Genomic DNA, 23,786 nt, shown 5'->3' with positions numbered 1-23,786 from the left:
AAATAAAGTATTTTAGTTTCTCTAGCATTTACTATAAAGGTATCGATACAAATATCGTCGTTTTAGCATCGATACTGGCCGGTATCGGGACTCTCAGTATCGATCCAAAATATCGATGTATCGGCTCAAAAGTATCGATTTTTTCGATACAGATACAGTATCGCCCAATGCTAGTTGAAATGAGGAAACTTTGTCACTTGTTTTGACTTACTCCCCAAGCACAGATATCAAATTGGTATAGGTTTAGATCATCGTAAAGAGCCTTCCAACCAATCACGAAGCGAGAATTCTGGTAAAACATAGGTTCATTATTTTCAGTTTTTCAATAGTTCAACATCAAGAATCCATACTTTTCTTCATTTGGGTTAATTCTTAGAAGATTTTCCGATCGATTGGTGTAAGAATATTGAAAATCGATCGGAAAACCGCAGAGCTATTAGCGCTCAAAACCTTTCATTTTTCGTGACGCTCGCATTTTTCGATTTTTTGGAATGACACCCTATCTCAAAACTTGCCGTAAGACGTAGTCCTACGTCAAAAGACTCCAGTGCCACAGAGGTAATGCTGGTGCGTTTATTAGAGTTAGCGACCTAACAATCGCGCAAAAAGTCGTGGACGAGCATGACGGGAAGCATGAAATGGAGTGTGAAGGGAAGAAGTACAAGTTACGGGTCACGCTAGAAGATGGTAGTGTCGAAGTGCGTGTCTATGACCTCCCTGAAGATGTATCGGCAGGGAAAGTTGCCGAATTTCTAAGTGTGTTCGGTGAAATTATTTCCATCCGACAAGTGTCATGGGGCGATAGCAACGATTGTGAAGGCATACCTCTTGGCATATGGTCTGTCCGGATGGTAGTTAGACGGAACATCGACTCATGGGTCACTATCGACGGAGAGCAAGCGCTCGTTGTCTACAAAGGCCAGCTACAGTCATGCCGACACTGCAAAGAACAGGTGCATAATGGCATATCATGTGTTCAAAACAAAAAACTGTTATACCAGAAAAGCTATGCAAGTATTACGAAGCAAACTATACAAACCAACAGGTCAACCACCGGTCAACAACCTCGAAAAATAAACGATTTGAGACCAGTTAACAAAAAACCAGCAGGTCAAAAGACTATCGCTGCACCACCGGTACCTCCAGCTACCTCCCTAGAATTGCCAATAAGTGTCAGTAACAACAGTGAATTCGCGCGCTCTAAAACGCACACAAGTCACCAGAAAACAACTGGTTCTACGTCCTCGTGCCAGCAACCACATTCGACTGAAGATTGTTCGCCGTCTTCCCTAACACCACTGCATGCTATTATAGATCCTAGTATTGAGCTGCAAATACAGGATGAGAACGATAACGACATCAGAGCAGATGAAGTTTTTATTCTCACTAACAAACGAAGCCGAGGACGACCAAACAATAGAAAAACACGCCGAAATTACGAAGAGGACGGAAGAGAAGAAGATTAACATCTGAAATGGCTCTCACGTCGTACAATATCTCATCCATCAACATCGGTACTATCACGAACCCCACAAAACTGAACGCGCTTCAAACTTTTATCAACAGCCAAAGCCTTGATATCATATGCCTACAAGAAGTAGCCAACAACTACATTTGCCTGGCTACGCAATTCATTTCAATGTGGATAATGCGAGAAGAGGAACAGCTATCGCACTGAAACAACACATCCAGGCCACCCATGTTGAAAGAAGTTTAGACTCTCGTCTCCTAGCCCTGAGAGTACAAAATACAACAATTTGCAACGTCTATGCCCCCTCTGGTTCCGCGCAACGGTCAAATAGAGAGAACTTCTTCAGTAAAATACTTCCATATTATCTCCGCCACTGCACTAAGCATATCATCTTAGCTGGTGATTTTAACTGCGTTATTCGAACATGCAATTCAAGCAGCCCGAATACCAGCCCCGCTCTCAAAGCTGCCGTTCAACAACTGCAGATTCATGACGCATGGGAAAAACTCTGCCCAGGCGACGCAGGATATACCTACACACTTAATTTTTTTCGCCGAAATCGGCAAAAAAAATGCCGAGAATTCAACAGCTGAGCTCTCGCTAACCTTCTCCGCAAAAGTTACGTTTACTGATCACTCGGTAAACGCAAATGATATCGAATTGTCAAAATATACTGAGAACTTCGGCAAAATATGCTGACTCATTCGGCAGTTTTTCAACGAGATCTGGCAAACTTTACCTACGCGCTCGGTAGTTTTTTGACGAGATCTGGTAAAACATGCCGACACACTCGCTTTTTACCGAGATCCGTTGTATTTTTAAATTGAGTTTGCCGATTTTGTCAGTTAATTTTGCTGAATGATCAGTATTATTTACTGCCGATATTCGGAAAAAACTAAAACCACTTTTTTGAAAATAGCAAAAAACCTCAACGCATGTAATAATAACGGAATAAATATTTTCGCTTAGCCGCTAACCTCGAACGATGCGACCGATGTCTTCGACGCCAGCTCCGGATCGGTGTCCTCTCGCTTCATTCGATTCATTTGCGAGTGCAGCTCGACCTGCCGCATGGCATCCGTTTCCGACAGGATCAACCGGACCGGCTTGAAAACGAACTTTTTCGCCCAAATATCCGAGATGGTACGAAGCAGGGTATCGAAACAGCGCGGCATTATGCCGCGGTACTGAATAACCCCGGTCATACGTTTTCCCATTGCCTGTTACTCCATAGGTGAAGACTTCATACGGATCAGCGCTTCAATCAACGGTTGAGCCACCGTCGAGTACAGCTCGGGCTGCGTTGCGCCCGATTCGAATGCGTGCCAGGACAGGTACATATTAGGGTGGGTGTGAAATCTTATAGTTGATCACAATTTCGGGCGGTGTTAAGACAACCATATTGTAAGCGGCCTCCCGCAGACAGGAAAGATCAGATTCGCACGGTAATGGAAATAGATCAGATTCACACGGTGCTGGTTTTCAAATATTCTGAAAAAAGTCTATTACAATAAGTACAAAAAACTTAATATACTTCCAAATTTCTTACGCACCTTCACACGACGAAAACGAAATCGCTAGCGAAATGCCAAACAAAAATATTGAAATGCGATGGCTGACGAAGTGACGAACGAAAAAACGTTTGACATTTCTCGCTGTCATGTTGCCGCAAAAAAAAAACTGGTGGAACAAAAAAAATATCCCATGCATTTGCCGATTTATTGCAAAGCAAGATGCTGTTTTACCGAGAAATGATATTTGATATTGCTGATTCCGGTAAAATAAAGTAAACCGTAATATTCGTCACATTTTATTAACGATTATCGGCATTTGGAAAATAATTACTGAAGTACGTAAAACCAAATTGCCGAGATGATGTAAAATGTTATTTTTTAACGAGATATCGTTAAACATAATTTTTACCGTTGAATTCGGCATGAAATTTTACCGAGAGCAAAAATCAAAATTAAGTGTGTACATCTGTCGAAACGCTCGATCGCGCCTTGATCGCATCTATGTTAGCGGTACATTGCGTGAAAATCTACAAACGACTCACACCCATGTCTGCTCATTCACCGACCACAAAGCGCTCACACTCCGGCTCCATCTTCCAAATCTAGGGCAAGAACATGGCCGTGGCTTTCGGTCACTTCCGCCCTTTCGAAAATGCCACGGAATTCCAATACAAGTGGCAATGCTGGACCCGACAGCGTAGACACTATAGCTCATGGATGGAATGGTGGCTTATGCTCGTCAAACCGAAAATCAAAAATTTCTTTAAACGGAAATCTCGAGCCGTTTTCGATGAATTCGCAGGGCGGACTGTGTAAGTAATTTTATCTCCTGAAGGAAAATATATGATTTTGATCTCTTTTTTCTCACAGTCTTATAGTACAACTTTAATGGTGGAATGTATGATACATCTCCACAACTATGTGGTGATACCTCGGGAAAATCGAAGGTATTGGTATCATTCCCGCCAAAGACGTCCTGCACATCTCGTATAAAGTTACCCGCTACGTTCTCCGCATAATCTTCAGCAGGTCCCTGCGATAACAGGACATCAAAGCTAAAGTGACCAGCTTGATCGCAGTGCTTTGATTAAAAGATTGCAGCCCACCAATATGGACCATTGGAGTGGCCTTGTTATAAATTATGTTTTAAATATATTTTAATAAATTATGTTTTAATTTATTGATAATATCTCAAAAATAAAGAAAAAAATAATATTTAATAATTATATTTTATTAAATTATATTTTTATTTTTTAATATAATTTAATATCACATCCAATGTAATATTACATACAGCAAATGAATTATCAACTTACATTTTATCATTTTAATCATTGAATATTACGTTGCAATTCATAATTTATAATATTAAATTATGTTTGTATTTATATGCACGGAAACGTAATATTAATTTTGATACCCATTAAGAGGTAAATATTTATGTGATAGGTGATATGTGATGTTAGTAATCCAAAATAAAAGTAAAGCATATTTGTGTTATGTGTGGCACACATAAGGATCAAGGTTAAACGTCATGTCAATTTGATGCATAGAAAATAATACTTTGTATGTGTAGCATAATAAATTGTAACGGGTATAATCTACACACTTAATTTTGATTTTTGCTCTCGGTAAAATTTCATACCGAATTCAACGGTAAAAATTATTTTTAACGATATCTCGTTAAAAAATAACATTTTACATCATCTCGGCAATTTGGTTTCACGTACTTCAGTAATTATTTTCGAAATGCCGATAATCGTTAAAAAAATGTGACGAATATTCCGGTTTTCTTCATTTTACCGGAATCAGCAATAACAAATACCATTTCTCGGTGAAACCGCAACTTGCTTTCCCATAAATCGGTAAATGCACGGGAGCTTTTTTTGTTGCAGTTTTTTGGCGGCAAGCGGCAACACGACAGCGAGAAATGTCAAACATTTTTTCGTTCGTCACTTCGTCAGCCAGCACAGCCAGCGTATTTCAATATTTTTGTTTCGCATTTCGCTAGCGATTTCGTTTTCGTTGTGTGAAAGTGCTTTTAATGATAAACCTGTATTACATTCTAAATCGTTACAACTGTTTCAAAAATATCGTCTTCATTTTAAGAAAAAAATAGTAAGTAGAAAAAAATTGTTTTATAGAAAAGTTATTTCAAATTTGATTATTTGTTGATAGGCGGCAAAAAAACAACTATCAAGGTGTTCCCAAGGGCAGCGCCTCTATCAAGTCGAGGAAATTCTGGCAACAAATTGCCAAGCAATACTCAATACAGTTCACGTCTACTGTCGAGCTTGTCCATTACCGTGCGAATCCGATCTTTGCTGTCTGCGGGTGGCCGCTCACAATATGGATGTCTTAACACCGCCCGAAATTGTAATCAACTATAAGATTTCAAACCCAAAGGAAACCTAATACCTATTCCGGCACGCATTCGAATCGGGTGCACCGCAGCACAAACTGTGCTCGACGGTGGCTCAACCGTTGATTGAAGCGCTGATCCGTATGAAGAATGGGCTGTTCTTTACCTATGGAGTAACAGGCAATGTGAAAACGTATACCATGACCGGGGATGTTCAGTACCGCGGCATAATGCCGCGCTGTTTCGGTACCCTATTTCGTACCATCTTGGATTATCGGGCGAAGAAGTTCGTTTTCAAACCGGACCGGCTGAACGTGTTCGACATCCTGCCGGAAACGGATGCCATGCACTCCGGATGAATCGAATGAAGCGAAAGGACACCGATCCGAAGCTGGCGTCGAAGGCATCGGCCGAACCGTCCGAGGTTAGCGGCTGAGCGATAATATTTACTCCGTTATTATTACATGCGTTGAGGTTTATAACATTTGCGTGTACCATCTGCTCGAGGAAACGACATTTCAGAAGTGAGGCTTTGGAATCAATTTGGTAGGAGTTTTATGATATTTTATTGTTCTTTTTTTTAGGACGATGCAAAGTAAAATGGTTCGAGAGGATGACAGCCACAACATGTTTGTGCACGATGTTACGAAGCTTGACCGTTCAGGACCGGGCGAGCATCACCATCAATCAGCTGTCGCTGGTAGATTTAGCGGGCAGTGAGCGTACTAACAAGACCGGTCAACGGCTGCGCGAGGCTAGGAATTTCAATAACAGCCAGATGACGCTGAGGACTCCCTTAGAAATACTGCGTGAAAATAGATCGGAAGCTCTAAGAAGATTCCCTATCGTGATTCGAAAATCACACACCTCTTCAAGAATTATTTTGATAGCGAAGGCCAGGTACGGATGGTCGTTTGCATCAATCCGAGTGCCGAAGATTACGATGAAGCCGCGCAGGTGAAGGTTCGCGTCGGTTTGACGCCGAGACGACGCAAGGCGAACCCGCTCTATAAAAAGAACTTACGGAACTGGAAAAGCGCTATCAAGATACCGCAGGTAAAGTAGATATTAACTTGGAATTAGTTTACAGTCTGGGTTCGAACTTCCCAGACGTGAGGATGGATGAGCCGGAATCGCAGCAACTTATCAAGGCCAAATGCGCCTTTTTTAAGCGAAAATTACTGTGCGATGAATTTGATGCGCGGCAGGATCAGTTCCGAATGAATCAGCTTAAAATGAAGCGGGAAAATGGGGAAGTAAAGGAGGAAAATAGTTTCCTCAAGGCTGCCTTGAACCACAAACAAAAAAAAGCTGGAAAAGCGGATCTTCCATTACGAGGGTGTGGTCAGCGAATATAATAAGCGTAACTGTGCTTCAGAGCTGGCAGTTGGTAACGTTGGCTCTCGGTTGGTTGGCTTGGTTGGCAGTTGGATTCTGGTAAATCTCTGCTCACCTGCCGATTTGACAAAATACTAGCATTTCATTGTTTTGCGGAATGACAGAACGGTTAATTTCGACTGAGTAGTATGTAATGGTAATTGTGATCCCAAGCAGCACCATTTGTTGCATGAAGGGTTACGCAACTCTAATTGAAACATTCAAATATGGTAAAAGTTCGCATCAGTTACCTTTATCGAACTGTTATGTGATTGAAAAACTACAAGGTATACAGCCCTAAGGGTTGTACGAAAGGGTGACGTAGGACTGTGTCATATAATACTCATTATATTGATAACATGTTTTAATCGATGAAGTATAACTATGTCTGATCATTAAATCAAAGACTAATGTAAACTGCATTTCTGGCATATGCATATTTGAGTATTTGTGAGTATCATTGTTTGAGTGTTTATTTGTAAAAGAAGAGCGAAATATTCTGATTTAATTCTTCATTGAATCAATGGTGGTTTTGAAAAAAACCGTTTGAAATTGTTTGGTGGCCCTGAAAAGAACTATGTTTGAGCTGATAGCACATCTTAAAAATCAGTACTATAATTACTGTTGCCATAAATAGATGGATGTCGCTATTCGGTCCTTTAGACTCTAGGATGATGGTTGCCCGCTAATAGAGGAGTGATAGGAAATACCAAATCACTGTAAAGTAGAAATGAATTAGTTTTATCAAAAAATATAAGAAATAAGAAATATAAAAATACAATACTTATTTATTGCTTAAATTTAAGATAAGCAATTTATGAGTTGTTCGGGGACCGATTGTAGGAGTAAACTGTTAAAGAATGCCAGCAAAGGGATGAATCGATAGAAAATCGATTTCAATATAAGCGTCAACTATGTGGAACATAGCATTATGTGACTATGATTAACATTTGATGATTGCTAACAGATTTGATACTTACAAAAGATTAATTTAAAGTATTCAATGCCATCACAAATTGCCCCAAAATCGCGAGTTCAAAATCAGGCACCGTGGCTCGGTTATCAAGAAACAGTAAATCGTGAGAAAATAAATTTAGCTGCCAATCGAAAAGGGTTCATCGGGAGCGATTGTTGGCATCTGTAAAGGCGAATGACCACTGTTGAAATATATCCGCAAAGGTCCTTGGATTTGCCTCCAATAGCCGCAAAAAATGCTATCGTTACCTCCCGATTGCTATCGTTGTTGGCTCCGATCGCTGGTGTTTGCCGCCAAATGCCGTTGCTTTCGCCACCAATAGCCGTCGATGGTAAATACTGACCGTCTGTCAGTGCGATTGTGCGATGAATGAGCAGACGGCGAACCAAGAGTACCATTTTATAGTCACTGGCACTGCCGCTGCTGCTTGTAAGCTAGTGTAGGTGGTGGGGGAAACCATATCGGCTGCTGCTGCTACTCGAATGATTATCCGACGCTGAATGAGCAAGCATTTTCCATGGAACGTTGAAACGTTAACCATTTAGAAAAGTGAAGAAAAATTTTTTCATTCTTCAATTACTATAGTTCTTATAAGAACTGTTTAAGACCACAACGGCCTACTGCTGAATTTGCTGCCCGTCAGTCGATTTGCTTCCATTTGCTGTTGGTTTGCGAAAATAACCGCCAAAATGCCATTGGGTGCCTCGAATTGTCATCGAAAATGACATTAGATGCCGCAAAGGTCCTTGGATTTGCCTCCAATAGCCGCCAAAAATGCTATCGTTACCTCCCGATTGCTATCGTTGTTGGCTCCGATCGCTGGTGTTTGCCGCCAAATGCCGTTGCTTTCGCCACCAATAGCCGTCGATGGTAAATACTGACCGTCCGTCAGTGCGATTGTGCGATGAATGAGCAGACGGCGAACCAAGAGTACCATTTTATAGTCACTGGCACTGCCGCTGCTGCTTGTAAGCTAGTGTAGGTGGTGGGGGAAACCATATCGGCTGCTGCTGCTTAAATGATTGTCCGACACTGATTGAGCAAGCTATCGAACAATTTCGCATGTCTGCGATGGGGATAATGCAAAATGTAATGTTAAGTGCATCGTGTGGGATTCACGTTGGCCATTGCCCTCTGATTCCGCTTGTCTTTGGGACCGGTGTTGCCGTCAATAGCCATCGATGTTGCCGATTGGATTGGAAAAGGGGTGTGGCTTACAAAGTGGTCTCAAGGTTATCATTTGGATCCAAATCCTTTGGTGTATCTAATTGTCGTCCGTGCCTGTGAAGCTAGGCGATAACAAGGGAAATGTATGGAAAAATTCGACCTTGAATCTTTACACACATTTTCACTATTTAGCGTATAAAAAATTATTATTAGTATGTTACTATAAAATTGCTGGACATTTTATCTATCCAACGACATATTAACTGTTATGTTTCGTTCAGTAGTATAGTAGCTATTAGCGTTTGAAATATTTCATTCAAACGTTACACTTCTATTTCTCGTTTTTACAAAGTGCTACCCAGTCCCAGTATAGTAAACAAAGACGTAGTCCTACGTCAAAAGCGCAAGAGGTGGAGCCTATATGCAACCAATTGTTACACAGATGTTTTATGCAGATCCCTGTCACGACAGTTGTCAGCTGAAGCCGCCTCCGATAGCGGTGGTAATAGAGGTAGACAACAAATTTTGAAACAAAATTTAAACGAGTTAACGCATGTATTTAATGCTGCGCAGTATGACGAAAGCAGCGTGTTGTTTCCCTTTTTTGTTTATCGTAAAAAATAAGACTATCAAAAGTCAGAATTTTTCCTATCTTATGTTGCCAATAACACAAAAAAAACGAACATCGTTCATTATCTACATCCTACAAGCAACATATTTTCTGAACCATAAAACCCTATGATTGCGTAATTCTTACAGATGCTGTCAAAATCGAGCCAGCAAGCCTGGCTCAAACGGCTTTAAGAAAAATGTATGAGAATGACGTTCGTGCCAGGGATGTGGTTTTATGGAACATCAATTCGCGTTATCTATCCATTCGCGACTACGATCAGGGATGCCACATATAATTCTGTGTTTTTTGTTGGAAAAATCTGACAATCTGTACGACGAGGAAAAATATCTGTGCAAAAATCTGTCCAATGCAAAACAATGAGAGTGAAAGAGATAGAGAGTCATTTTGCTGACTATTTCCGTCTCTTTCACTCTCATGTAAAAGCTCAAAAATCTGTTTAATCTGTGTAATTTGGCGAAAATCTGTATTCTATGCATACAGATTCTGTACAGGCGATTTCTTTCAAATATCTGTTAAACACAGAATAATCTGTGCATGTGGCAACCCTGACTACGATACTAAAAGAGATTTTAAGCCTGTTCGCACTCCCACGAAATCCTATGCCGCGTTGTCAAAACTATAGTTACTATATATATAGTTCGGCGGATAGAAAATCGGGAGCCAAATAAACGTCAAAAGCGGAGCCAAAAGCTTTTCAAAATTCAAAATTCAGGAGTATTGTTAAAAAAACACACTTTATTTTCATAGAACTAGTCATTTTCAACACCCGCCAGTGATTATTTTTCGTAAAAACCTGCACATTTCACCATAATTTCAAATTTAATTTCATAAATCAGGGATGCCAATTCGCCTGGTTTTCTATCCGCCGAACTATATATATAGTAACTATAGTCAAAACTTGCGTGAAAACATAAACAAAAATACTTCCTTCTCTTTTTTTCTCGCACAAAAACCAATGCGCGTTATCTAAATACAAGCAGGTATTCGCGACTACGACACTAAAAGAGATTTTATGCCTGTTCGCACTCACACGAAATCCTCTGTCGCGTTGTCAAAACTTGCGACTACGATACTAAAAGAGATTTTAAGCCTGTTCGCACTCCCACGAAATCCTATGCCGCGTTGTCAAAACTTGCGTGAAAACAAAAATCAGAGGGGTTGTGTACAAGACACGACCGCATATATAGGTGACGCAGGACTACATAAGTCTCTTTGTAGTGATAGTAGCATGTATTCATGCTTGTAATCATTCGATTCTTCATGTATACATGCTATATGCAACATATATACATGCTACATGCGTTGTATGTAACATTTATCAGATTAGTAACATTGCATACATTCAATTCTCAAAAGATTGTGCATTTGAAAACAATTTCAAAATCAAGAACAAACTATTGCTGTCCTGCTACCTTACCGAAATTAAAGATTGTTTTTATTACCCATGGTTCTCCACGTTGAAGGGATTTTACCAATTCAATCCCATTTTATCAACTGCACATCTTTTCAATACACTTCTAATGAAACAGTAAGCATGCGTATTCACGGGAAACTAGCAGTCATTTACTTTTCGTCGGAAAGCCCAATTTCGGAAGAAGTTTTTCGGCACAAAAGCGAGATTGTGTTTATAAAAATGTATATACTGCATTCTTCTTGCCAATCTGAACACAGCGAATGTATTTTCATAAACCGGATTCGAACAAAAAAACTGCTTTTGAAATTGGCAGAATCGATGATGACTAATTTCAGCTTCATACAGAGTCGTATTATAACCGAACACTACAGCTGTAGAACATTTTTCCAACACAGATTTCAAATTCGCCGAGGTTTAATCGTCTCGCAGTAAAGAATTTGCGATCTGTTGGGACAACGAACTTGTGTCGTTTTTTCTGGCACACTTCCCTAACACAGACATCAAATTAGACTAGGGTTAATCGCGTTCGTAAGAAATCTGTTGGCACGAGGGGGCTTTGTCACTCTTTCTGGCGTACTTCCCAAGCAAGGACTTCAAAATGGTCTAGGTTTAACCGCGGTGTTAAGAAATCTTGTTGAAATGAGAAAACTTGGTCACTTGTTTTGGCTTACTTCCCAAGCACAGATATCAAATTGGTATAGGTTTAGATCATCGCAAAGAATCTTCCAACCAATCACGAAGCGATAATTCTGGTAAAACATAGGTTCATTATTTTCAATTTTTCAATAATTCGACATCAAGAATCCATACTTTTCTTCATTTGGGTCAATTCTTAGAAGATTTTCCGATCGATTGGTGTAAGAATATTGAAAATCGATAGGAAAACCGCTGAACTATTAGCGCTCAAAACCTTTCATTTTTCGTGACGCTCGCATTTTTCGATTTTTTGGAATGACACCCTATCTCAAAACTTGCCGTAAGACGTAGTCCTACGTCAAAACAAAAATACTTTCTTCTCTTTTTGACGTAGGACTACGTCTTTGTTTACTATCTGGGACTGGGTAGCACTTTGTGAAAACGAAAATAGAAGTGTAACGTTGGAATGAAAGTTTTCAAATGCTAATAACTACTAAACTACTGAACGAAAGTGAACAATTTATATGTCGTTGGAAAGATAAAATAATCAGCAATTTTATGGAGGTGGCGAGAGAGCAATTTAATGGACGGCGTAAGAGGGGAGGCTCCTATACCAATGGAACACAAACTTCCTCAAAACTCGATAACTAATCAAGCAAATGGAACCAAATTTGCCATGAGGAGGTTTTAAAAGGTAGGATTTTTTTTCGATGGTGTACTGAGACCCCTTCCCTTTCTAAAAGGAGGGGCTCCCATACAAATGAAATACAAATTTCTTCATAAATCTAATACTAATCAAGCAAATGGAACCTAATTTGGCATGTGGGGGTTTTAGAGGTAAAAATTTTTACAACTTTTATGATGCACCCAAGTGATTTTTAAAAGAAATCTTCTATTAGCGTTTTTGTTTTTTAACCTGGGTTTATTCCAACCAACCACTAAATAAACAAACATTTTCGCGAGCATAAATAAACGTTTTCGGGTTGTCAGTGTATTGCTTATTGCGAGGTTCAAACTGTGAAAAAACTCAGTGCGAACCCGTCGTCTAAAGAGTGCAACCCAGAGCGAAACTAAGTTCAACCTGAGTGAAAAAATAAACGTTTTGACAGCCGTTCTATTGAAACTAGAGCGAACCTAGATTGGACCTAAGCAAAAACAAAAACGGTATATGTCTCAATGGTTACAGGCGTTGTACTTGTGAACCCCCGTCCACGTATTTTCATTGCATTCAATTGCATTCAATGAAGAATTGAATCTGAATATTTCGCTCTCTTTTAAACATTCACTTAAACAATGGCACTCACAGATTCTTATAAACATACATATGCCAGAAATGCAATTTACATCAGTCTTTGATCTAATGATCTGATGTAGTCCTACGTCACCCATTCCTATAACCCTTAGGGCTGTATACCTTGTAGTTTTTCCTCGCACAAAAACCAAACAATTATGAGCAACTTCATCACGAATTATGTTTAGCGGGAACCGGGATTTCCTCTCAGGGCTCCAAGACGAAAATTATTTATATTAATATTCTTAATGCGACTTTAGTTTTTTGGGCCTATTATGAGCTAATCTCCATGCCATTCAAAATTTATCGTGCAAAATATAATTTTGCTTTGTATTATTTGATGCGCCTCGTGAAAGTTTTTAATTTATTTATTTTCAAGTTTAAAGAATTAACCCAGCCAGATTAAGAATTCGTTTACGATGGAAAAATGCGGTGTAAAATCGAACTAGATACTGCAATCAAATAATATTTTAGTAAATGCCATGGATTCCTGATGAATGTTCGTGTAATTATTGTTAAAATAAAAACATTCCTTCGTTGAAAAATATTTTTTCATAAAAAATCAGAGGGGTTGTGTACAAGACACGACCGCATATATAGGTGACGCAGGACTACGTAAGTCTCTTTGTATAGTGATAGTAGCATGTATTCATGCTTGTAATCATTCGATTCTTCATGTATACATGCTATATGTAACATATATACATGCTATACATGCGTTGTATGTAACATTTATCAAAATAGTAACATTGCATACGTTCAATTCTCAAAAGATTGTGCATTTGAAAACAATTTAACAAAATCAAGACCACAAACTATTGCTTTCCTGCTACCTTACTGAAATTAAAGATTGTTTTAATTATCCATGGTTTCCCACGTTGAAGTGATTTCACAAATTCAATCGTATTTTATCAACAGCACATCTTTTCACTACACTTCTAATGAAACGGCAAGCATGCGTATTCATACAGAGTCATATTGTAACCGAACACCACAGCTGTAGCACATTTTTCCAACACAGATTTCAAAATCGCCTAGGTTTAATTGTCTCGCAGTAAAGAATTTGCGATCTATTGGGACAGCGAACTTGTGTCATTTTTTCTGGCACACTTCCCTAACACAGACATCAAATTGGACTAGGTTTAATCTAGGGTTGTTGATATCCTAAAAAAATATCGATATCAGCAATATCGATATTTGAACCCTCCCGATATTGCCATCGATATTTAGGCCGAATATCGATAGTTATATCGATATTGCAAAAACCCCGTTAACGTGAAATCGCACTTTTATCTATAGTAACATTTAACTTTGCATGCAGCACCTAATCTTTTATTACATTAAACTCGGCATGCACCACATTGATCCCCTCGAACAGACTGACGGGTAGGTAAAAAACCGGGTGAAAAATATCAGCAAAACTGTGATATTCACAAAAAAAATCGCTTTGCGTTACGTTACTGCGTTATTTACGGTTTCTACACAAAATTTAATTGCTGTTTGTGACAAGACAACGGGATAAAAAGTTCGCATTTCTTTGTATGAAATTCAACAACGGCTGGGTCTATAGAGCTAAAAGATTTAAACTCAAACTCGCCGTGAGGAACAGGTATGTGAACTTATTGATGGTAAAATCTAAAATATTTATCGTACATAAAATATAAAAACGCTGAAACGAAATTGAACGACACGAGCTGTCACATAAACGCAAATAATAAAATGCGGTTGATGTTGGCTATACCAGCGATGCTGATGCTGAAGGGGACAGGAAATATGTTTGTCTTCTCTCATGCAATGACATTTCCTTACTAGATTTAAGGGACGTGCGGATTAGCATCAAATATACTATTTCTCTATTCCGATGAATGTTAATTAAATGATATGAAACAGATCCTTCGAAGTACAGAATAAGATTGACAGTCTTTTCACTGGCAAGTACAACTGTGTACAGTTATTGGAAGTCCGTATAAAAAATAAAAATATTGTAAATTTCCCACCCTTTCGAACGCGATGAATTGTAACCGTCGCGGACGAAATCGTCGCGAGTGCAATTTTCATTTATTTTGTCAAGTAAACCAATAGTTTATTTGCTAACTAAGCAAGATGTATTCGTAACTCACCCACAGTCGCTTTTGCTTGCGATTTTAGGCTGCCAAAAAGTTGTGCAGCGTATTTTATTACAAACGGTAAGGACAATATCGTGACCGATATCGGCCGCAAATATCAAAATATTGATAATATCGGTCTGCTCAATATCGGCTTGATATATCAATATTTTAAGGACGGAAAATCGATAATATCAAATATCGATATAATATCAACAACCCTAGTTTAATCGCGTTCGTAAGAAATCTGTTGGCACGAGGGGGCTTTGTCACTCTCTCTGCCGTACTTCCCAAGCAAGGACATCAAAATGGTCTAGGTTGAACCGCGGTGTTAAGAAATCTTGTTGAAATGAGGAAACTTTGTCACTTGTTTTGGCTTACTTCCCAAGCACAGATATCAAATTGGTATAGGTTTAGATCATCGTATAGAATCTTCCAACCAATCACGAAGCGAGAATTCTGGTAAAACATAGGTTCATTATTTTCAATTTTTCAATAGTTCAACATCAAGAATCCATACTTTTCTTCATTTGAGTCAATTCTTAGAAAATTTTCCGATGGATTGGTGTAAGAATATCGAAAATCGATCGGAAAACCGCTGAGTTATTAGCACTCAAAACCTTTCATTTTTCGTGACGCTCGCATTTTCGATTTTTTGGAATGACACCCTATCTCAAAACTTGCTGTAAGACGTAGTCCTACGTCAAAATATGGCAGAATATGATGTTACATTGGTTGTATTTGTTTGGTTACATTTTATTTAACAATATGCCGTAATCAACATGATGCAACATCATGTGACATTATTGTTTAGCGATGGCATTATAATGACACGATGTTGCGATGAAGTTTCATGTTACTAGATATAGACTAATATATTTGTGACAGCCAGTATAAGTATTGGATAACCTGAATCCAACATATTAATAACATGAAGTTGCTTATTTGTTGCGTGTTTCAATACTGTAACCGGTGAAGTTTTTTGCAATTTAAACAAGACTTAATAGCCACGTGGAAGATGTTGCAAGTGCTGCTTGGGATGTTAACATTCAATTAAACAGGAACACAGCAAGCGGAAAATGAAGACTTGAGGTCTCTTCCGGCATGGCGAGCAGACTAATACAAATATATCTGAAAGAAATTTTACGGAGTTTGCTCACTGCGATACCGGTGTGCGGATGTGGGCAATGCGTGTGGTTGAAATTATGCTGCGACGAAGTCTGGTTCAGTATTTAATATGCGCACGCACGGACCCGGAGAAGTAGATTAGTAAATTGCAAACATTATAAAAGAACTTGTTTGTTTTAATATATATATAGTGACTCCAGCACAGAGAACAGACATCCAAGCGAAAGGTCCCCACTTGGATAAAACTTATGTCAAATTAGTTGGGAAACTATAGTGATGGTGTCGCTAAAGGCGCATAAAATTCTACACTAAACTCACAACAGCTAGCTTCTGGCGCTAGCATAACGCTATAGTCCATATATACTAGCGCCAGAAGAGCCAAAGGTTGTCAGTGTGCAAATCAAAAGAATCATTTAGTTGGGAAACTATAGTGGTGGTGTCGCTAGCATATTAGGTGATTTTAATTTGAAATTTTATCCAAGAATTCGCGAAAAATTTGTTCCTGAATGGATGTCTGTTCTCTGTGACTCCAGGTTGTACGTAGTGTTGATCATCAGATTGATTAGCAGCATCAAGACCTTGTAAAAATGAAGTGTCACGCTGGTTTGCAGCATTCATATGAATTACAAATTCTTCTTCAGTTACCGAACAGCGAAAAACAAAGCTTTACCTTCAATCCTACTATTTATTTATTATTTTGTTCTGATGAAAACATATATCGCTCAGACTCACTCCGAAGACAGTCATATCAAAATAGTTTTTCATCCGTAAAATAAATAAACAGTGGGAGTGAAAGCAAAGTTTTGTTTTTTCCCTGTATGGTAATTTTTGGTATTTTCGAAAAAGTAGTTTTAGTTTTTTCCGAATATCGGCAGTAAACAATACTGATCATTCAGCAAAATTAACTGACAAAATCGGCAAACTTAATTTAAAAATACAGCGGATCTAGGTTAAAAGCTACCGAGTGTGTCGGCATGTTTTACCAGATCTCGTCAAAAAACTACCGAGCGCGTAGGTAAAATTTGCCAGATCCTCTTTAAAAAACTGCCGAATGAGTCAGTATATTTTGCCGAAGTTCTCAGTATATTTTGACAGTTCGATATCATTTGCGCTTACCGAGTGATCAGTAAACGTAACTTTTGCCGAGAAGGTTACCGAGAGCTCAGCTGTCCAATTCTCGGCATTTTTTTTTGCCGATTTCGGCGAAAAAAATTAAGTGTGTATAGCACCGTTTTATTAGTGTATCCCAATAGCATATACGTTTATATTTTTTTGAGTGTACCATCAACCGGCTAAAAGGGGAAATGCTAGCTCATCAAAGGAGATTCTCCCACATGTTCATGCGGATAAACGAAAGGCATGAAGCGGGAGAGCCCATGTCAATATTCCAACTGGGCGAGAGGCGAAGGAAACAAACCACCATCACACAGCTGTAGACGGAACGGGACGGAGTAATCACAGAGCATCGCGCGATTGAGGAGCATATGAACTACTTCTCAACTCTTTACTCAGAAGACGTAAGACAACACATCAGTAATGACAACACATTCGAGTGCGCAAATGTAATCCCACAGAGCAATCCAACAAACAAAGCCTGCACGAGTGATATTACGACTGCAGAAATCTGGTCTGCAATAGTAACAAGTGCACCTCGGAAATCTCCTGGCTCCGACGGCATCCCGAGAGAATTTTATCACCGCATGTTCGATATCATCCACCGTGAAATGAACCTGCTAATGAATGAGGCACTCAGTGGGAACCTCCCTTCGGCTTTTATGGACGGAATCATCTTACTAGTGAAGAAGAAAGGAGGGGACTGTTCGGCCCGATCATATCGCCCGCTCTCGCTGCTCAAAGTGACTACAAGATCTTCACACATATCCTCAAAATCAGACTAGAGCGTGTGATGCGAGAATACCACACTTTAAGCAACGGGCAGAAATGCTCGAACTCAGGACGAAACATCTTTCAAGCAACTCTTGCTCTAAAAGACCGCATCGCCGATCTTCGTCATCTCCGGCGTGTCGGTAAACTAATCAGCTACGATCTCGATCATGCTTTCGATCGGGTTCGGCACTCCTTTCTGTTCAATACGATGTGCTCGCTCGGTTTTAATCAAAACTTTATCGCTCTGCTCTCACGCATCGCCAGCCAATCTACTTCTCAGCTGTTAATCAACAATGGACATCTAACGCGGCCGTTCGAAATCCAACGTTCTGTACGACAGGGAGATCCCCTATCCATGCACCTCTTCGTTCTATATCTACATCCCCTAGTGAGCAAACTTGAACAAGTATGTGGCCGTGATCTGCTGGTGGCGTATGCAGACGACATCAGTGTAATCGTAACAACCAAAAGGCAAATTGAAGAGATGGAGAGATTGTTCAATCTGTTTGAGATATCTGCCGGCGCAAAGCTGAACTTGCGTAAAACTGTTGCTGTTGATGTAGGGTGGTGCGATGGTAATGAGATAGATAGCCAGTGGCTGCAAACAACAAATGCAGTCAAAATTTTGGGTATTTTTTTCACAAATTCAATACGGTCAATGACGACGATGAACTGCAATGCTCAGGTAGGGAAGTTTTCGCAACAAATGTGCCTTCCTCCTCAGCGAGTATTGACGTTACACCAAAAAGTCATTATGCTAAACACTTTTGGCACGTCCAGGATGTGGGAGATAAGAATAATAATAACAATTAATGATGAATAAACATCATGAACAAAAAAATAATAATAAAGCGATTCACTTCGGTCTGCTCTGACAACACTGTCAATGCAACGTATTACAGTCCAATATGGCAACGGCGCGTCAGCTGCCGAGCGATGCTATATAAACGGACGTCATTCATATGAATTCTCATTCTTGTGACGAACTTTGGAGATGCAACAACTGGAGGATCATCTTTGGACCCTGGAGCAGCAGTGGCTGAAAGGAGAATCGGTGGCTAGACCGATAGCTGGGCAGATGGACGCCTTTCGGACTGAAAGGCAGCAACAGGAGCGGAGAACCACTAGCAGCGGAAAGGACAACCGGTAGCAATACCGAAGGGTCCAAATGCGCCGCAGTAAAAGGTGGCTGATACCCACCAGCGGCGCGGACCCTTCCGCTTACTGGTTAGCAGCAGCAAGAGCACAGGCGGATGAACGCAAGCCAGTCGCTTCGGTTCACGACAATGGCACAGCAGCTCCCTCGTAAGTCAAAAGCGGTAACTAATAGAGCGCTAGCCGACGGAAGGGCGGCACAGCGGAAGAATTTATTTTACTAGCCGACGGAAGGGCGGTTAGCAACATTATAAATAATACCTTACCCGACGGAAGGGCGGTGTAATGGTGAAATTCATCTTGATAACTATCCGACGGAAGGGCGGTTAGTTACATTGTAAATAATACCTTACCCGACGGAAGGGCGGTGTAAGGGTGAAATTTGTCTTGATAACTTTCCGACGGAAGGGCGGTTAGTTTAGTTTGCTAAATGCATGAATTCTTTTATTACTTTCCGACGGAAGGACGGTTAGTAACGTTGTAAATAATACCTTACCCGACGGAAGGGCGGTGTAATGGTCTTGATAACTATCCGACGGAAGGGCGGTTAGTAACATTGTAAATAATACCTTACCCGACGGAAGGGCGGTGTAATGGTGAAATTTGTCTTGATAACTTTCCGGCGGAAGGGCGGTTAGTTTAGTTTGCTAAATGCACGAATTCTTTTATTACTTTCCGACGGAAGGACGGTTAGTAACGTTGTAAATAATACCTTACCCGACGGAAGGGCGGTGTAATGGTCTTGATAACTATCCGACGGAAGGCCGGTTACTAACATTGTAAATAATACCTTACCCGACGGAAGGGCGGTGTAATGGTGAAATTCTTCCTGCTAACTATCCGACGGAAGGGCGATTAGTTAAGTTTGCCAAATGTATGAATTGTTTTATTACTATCCAACGGAAGGACGGTTAGCAACGATGTAAATAATATCTTATCCGACGGAAAGGTGGTGTAATGGTGAAATATATCTTGATAACTATCCGACGGAAGGGCGGTTAGTTAAGTTTTCTAAGAATATGAATATTTTTACTATCCGACGGAAGGGCGGTTAGTACAATTTCTTGAGAATACCAATGCGGTTAATGCATTGCTAATGGTTAATGGTGGAAAAATTGTATAATGATGGTATTAATAGTCAAAACTGTTAACTGACGAAGGGTAGTCTAATCCACAAGTTTAGATTCGCGTCACCTAATGGAATGTGTGAATAGGTGAGATATTAGCTAATCCGGCTAAAGAGTGGTCAGCAAATTTTTTTTCAAAGTGGTTAGGAAGTCATGGGCTCTTAGCAATTAGCTGGCAAGAACCATGTTTTCAATGTTAGCGTTTGCATAATAGAGATATCAGTATTATCTCTTTGCTTCACACAAGTTAGCTCTTCGGCTGTCAGTCGGGATCATGTCCGTGAGCCCATTAGCGATGTTATTTTTTAACGCAAAGCAAATAAGAGAAAGGTGTCAGGTATCTGGTTTTTATAACACTAGTGGCTGGTTGCGAAGCCTGTCGAATAGGAACAGAGAGCCAAGCTCCAAATACGCAATGTAGCACCGAAACCTTGCTAATAGTAGAAGACACTAATATTTTAGAAATGAGCAAGAAGTCCAGAAAGATCTAATATCAGACAAAATTAATAATAAACCGTGAGAGGAATTGACAAACAAGTAAGAAACACACGCTTCGAAAAATCATGTAAAGATTATAAATTGAAGGTTAGTTGCCGATTTAAACCCAAACATTATTGATAATTGCTCTTCTTTTGTTGCGGAACCGATTTTAAAACCAATATTGAAGGTGTAAAAGAGCATTAGAAAAATAACATTTTCGTTAAGAGTAGTGAAGCAGGAGAATGTGGGAGATAAGAATAATAATAACAATTAATGATGAATAAACATCATGAACAAAAAATAATAATAAAGCGATTCACTTCGGTCTGCTCTGACAACACTGTCAATGCAACGTATTACAGTCCAATATGGCAACGGCGCGTCAGCTGCCGAGCGATGCTATATAAACGGACGTCATTCATATGAATTCTCATTCTTGTGACGAACTTTGGAGATGCAACAACTGGAGGATCATCTTTGGACCCTGGAGCAGCAGTGGCTGAAAGGAGAATCGGTGGCTAGACCGATAGCTGGGCAGATGGACGCCTTTCGGACTGAAAGGCAGCAACAGGAGCGGAGAACCACTAGCAGCGGAAAGGACAACCGGTAGCAATACCGAAGGGTCCAAATGCGCCGCAGTAAAAGGTGGCTGATACCCACCAGCGGCGCGGACCCTTCCGCTTACTGGTTAGCAGCAGCAAGAGCACAGGCGGATGAACGCAAGCCAGTCGCTTCGGTTCACGACACAGGATATGGTACCTCGCGTCCGTTCTACCACCATTAAACATACATACAGCGAAAATTACCTCAGCGATGGGAAAGTTTCTTTGGAGAGGAATTGCCGCTCGTGTTCCGATGATGCAGTTGACTCGCAAACAGGAAAACGGAGGCCTAAATCTACAGCTACCGGCCCTGAAATGCAAAGCACTTACAATCAACAGACATCTACAAGAAGTCGAAGCTATGCCTTTCTACAGATCCTTCCTTCGCCACGCAAATCTACACCCTACCATGCCAATAGACCTTCCAGATCTTAAACTCATCATGTCAAACCTATCTCAAATTCCTCTCCAAATCCAACACGATACATCCACTGACAAACTACAGCAGCATTTTGTAAATCAAACCGATCGACCGAAAATTGAACGAAACAACCCAAAAACGGACTTGCCACAGGTATGGCGAAACATTCCAACGCGTAAGCTTACCTCAGCGCAACGATCGGATCTTTACATGCTTGTAAATGGGAAGATCGAGCACCGCAAGCTGCTGCACAGGATGCAGCGTGTGGATACCGAGAACTGCACACACTGTGGAAACCAGGCAGCAGAAACAATCATTCACAAATTCTGCACATGAACTCGTGTTACTGCGGCCTGGACGGCTCTCCAGCAGAGAATTATTGGCGTAGTTCAGTGACGGCCAAATTGCGGCCCGCGCGGACTGATTTGAGAGATGGTGCACTTATGAGTAATTTTTTTGATGACACAGGGGTTACTCAAATCAGCCGTTATGCCTCGTGCATTTAGTAGTTCCGAGTAATTTCCGGTTTAAATCTTGTGATAATTCCCAGAAAATGGTTTTTATTGCCGCATATTTTGCATTTTGTTATGCGCGGAAATGGCTAGAGGAATTTGCGGCCCGCGACATCATGGGGCGATCTCATTTGGCCCGCACTATGCCTATGCCTGGGCATCACTGGCGTAGTTGGTGAATGGAGGCGGCTCGAATTCGAGGACCTACTAAAACCGGCTCTAACAGGAATTAACAAAAACAAAAATATCAAAATATTGAAATATATTTGTTATATAAATAGTTGTAACGAAATAGTAGACGTAGCTGAACTAAAATTTTATCTAAATCTAGAAGATTAATCTAAAATATTGAAAATATAAACATAAACTATACAACAAATAAATTGTATACAAAAAAAAGTGTGCGTGCGGTAAATGTCAGCAATCTCTATAAAGCTTTCAGCCAGCTCAAGCACCCACAGTAGCGAACACGAAATACGCGTGTATATACCATGATGTTTGCCTCATGTTGGGGAACAGCTGATGCTGGAGGAACAAACCGAAAAAATGGCGACTAATAGTTGTGTTGTTCCGTTTGCCACACTGCAGAGCACATATTTTGATAAAATTTTTCTTCCTGTTTCAAATTCAAGCTCACATTTTGAAAATTTGCATTTGCATAATATCAAAATCGACCCGGCAATTATGAAAGAGCATTTCATTTTTGAGTTGCGTAGTGGATAATTTTCAATGAAACTGACAATAAATTGTTCTCTTCCTTCATACGGCCTATGAAGTATTCCACAACGATCACATATAAAGATTTTTTGACATTAGCTGGGGCCCTCGCTGAGGCTGTTTGCAGTAGGAATAATATCAAAAACATCAAATATCAAACTCCCGGATCCTCTCCTCCACTCTTCGCTCCCCTCTCACTCCTACATAAACGAGCCGCAGCTAATGTCATTCTCGTTAGTGACGAAACCGCAATCAATGTCCAATCACTACACGTTAAACACGCATCTCTTTCGTATTGGACTTGTAGAGAGTAACCACTGTGTTTGTGGCAGGGGCTTGCGATGGGTGCCATGTTTTTGTTGCCAACATCTCAGCACATCTCGACAAGGTTGGCAGCAAATCTACCTGTCAGACGGGCGCTATTTCTTGCATTTCTTGAAATAGCGCCCTTCGTTAAGTCGACTGTCAAGCACCGTTCGTTAAGATAGGGATAGCACCCCGCTGGTTTGTGGCGATGGCTTTCACGACATCGAGCATGTTGTTTGGTCGTGTGCCGAATTCTGTGATGCGAGGTCTAAGCTAACTGATTCCTCTCACTGCGAATATGCGTTGTGTTCGCGGGATCGTGTTGGTTCGAAAGGTTTCGAAAAATATCGCCCTTGTATCGAAAATATCGTTAATTTTGATCACTAAAAATAACGTACTTAAACGTTATATTGCGGTTATTTACATAAATTTTCATCCTGTTGCGGCGGTAACCCGCATCGTCAATCACCGCAACGAGAACAAGGCAAGGTGGCCAAATATATT

The 23,786-nt window shown here is 40.2% G+C and overlaps 1 pseudogene; it reads left to right on the top strand.

Moving 5' to 3' along the window:
* The first annotated feature begins 3,637 nt into the window (after nt 1-3,637).
* Nucleotides 3,638-19,112, top strand: LOC128745941 (kinesin-like protein KIF23; annotated as a pseudogene).
* The last annotated feature ends 4,674 nt before the right edge of the window (nt 19,113-23,786 follow it).

Source organism: Sabethes cyaneus, chromosome 1, assembly GCF_943734655.1.
Source record: "Sabethes cyaneus chromosome 1, idSabCyanKW18_F2, whole genome shotgun sequence".
NCBI classification, from domain to species: domain Eukaryota; kingdom Metazoa; phylum Arthropoda; class Insecta; order Diptera; family Culicidae; genus Sabethes; species Sabethes cyaneus.
Note: the sequence above shows the minus strand (reverse complement) of the source record. Positions and strands in the feature narration are given on the sequence as shown.